A 1,356-nucleotide genomic window follows, 5' to 3' on the forward strand; every position below is an offset into this window, starting at 1 on the left:
TTCTGCTTCCACCCAGGAAATGGGCAGCAGGAGACCAGGAGCTCTGTACATCCCATTGCTAGGTTCCTCTTTTGTTTCATCCAGTAACTAACTATTCCTTAAGGAGAATAGCGGTAGCAATGAAAGTACAAGTCTTCCTTATGTCTTACTTGAAACAATGGAAATGTTCTGACAAATGAACACATACACACATACAGATGTATACACACAATTTCTGCAGCCAGACCTTTTGAGGCTCCATATTATTGACACAACATTGGGATTTTGATTTGGTTTTTGTGTCATGGTCCTTATATTCTATAAGTGCCACGCTGGCATAAATTAATCCTTGAGAATTAGTAACTTGGTATGTGTTTGCATATGAATATAAATATTGTATAAGTTGTACATATATTTAAAGAAGAATGTAGACAAAAATCAGAGTATGTATATATGACTTGTTTGTGTGACAGTTGCTTGGTTGTGTGTGACTCTTTGTGACCCCATTGGCTGTGGCCTGCCAGGCTCATTATTCCATGAAATTCTCCAGGCAAGAATATTGGAGGGGGTTGCCGTTCCCTTCTCTAGAGGATCTTCCTGACCCAGTGATAGACATGTTCTAATTCCTGTGTCTCTAGTAACGACTACTTTGCTAGTTCCAACAGATACCCACAACAGGTAGATTACTGCTAGTTCCAAGTTAGCCCAGTTCAAACTAGCAGAAAAGCCAGTTCCCAACTTAGATCTCAATCAGGTATTACATGGCTAAAGATCTAGATCTTATAAGAAAATGTCCAACATAAAGCTTAAAGTTATATAAGCATGGTTGCTTGGGGGAGAGGAAAGCTGATTTTTTTTCTTTTCTTTTCTTTTCTTTTTTTTTTTTTTGGACAAAGAATAGGTTTTAGCAATAATAAGAAATCTCTGGATAGAAGAACAATGCCACTGAATTCACTAAATTTAGGAACAACTTGCCACCGCCAGTAGACTGTTCTGTTCAGGATGAAGTCTCTCCTAAAAAGTGAAACCAGAGATTTAACAGTGAAGCTGTTCACTGGTTTAAGGAAAGAAGCAACAGAAATTGCCTTTTGCCTTCTATTCAGACTAGGAAATATTACATCACTCTGTGATTCACTCCAGATTTGAAAAAAAAAAAACACACCAAGCTATTTTATTACTTCTTCACCTGTACTTAACAAATAACAGCTTTATACTTTATTGAGGACTATATATTATCTAAACCTTACACCACATGGTTCACATGCATTCTCCCATTTAACTCTTATAACGGCACTAGGAGCTGACATTTTCATCCTCATTTTCTGCCCAAGGAAGCTGAACTTGGAGAATTGAAGGAACTCTGCCAATGCCAGACAG

The sequence above is a fragment of the Capricornis sumatraensis genome, chromosome 13, assembly GCF_032405125.1.
Source record: "Capricornis sumatraensis isolate serow.1 chromosome 13, serow.2, whole genome shotgun sequence".
NCBI classification, from domain to species: Eukaryota; Metazoa; Chordata; class Mammalia; order Artiodactyla; family Bovidae; genus Capricornis; species Capricornis sumatraensis.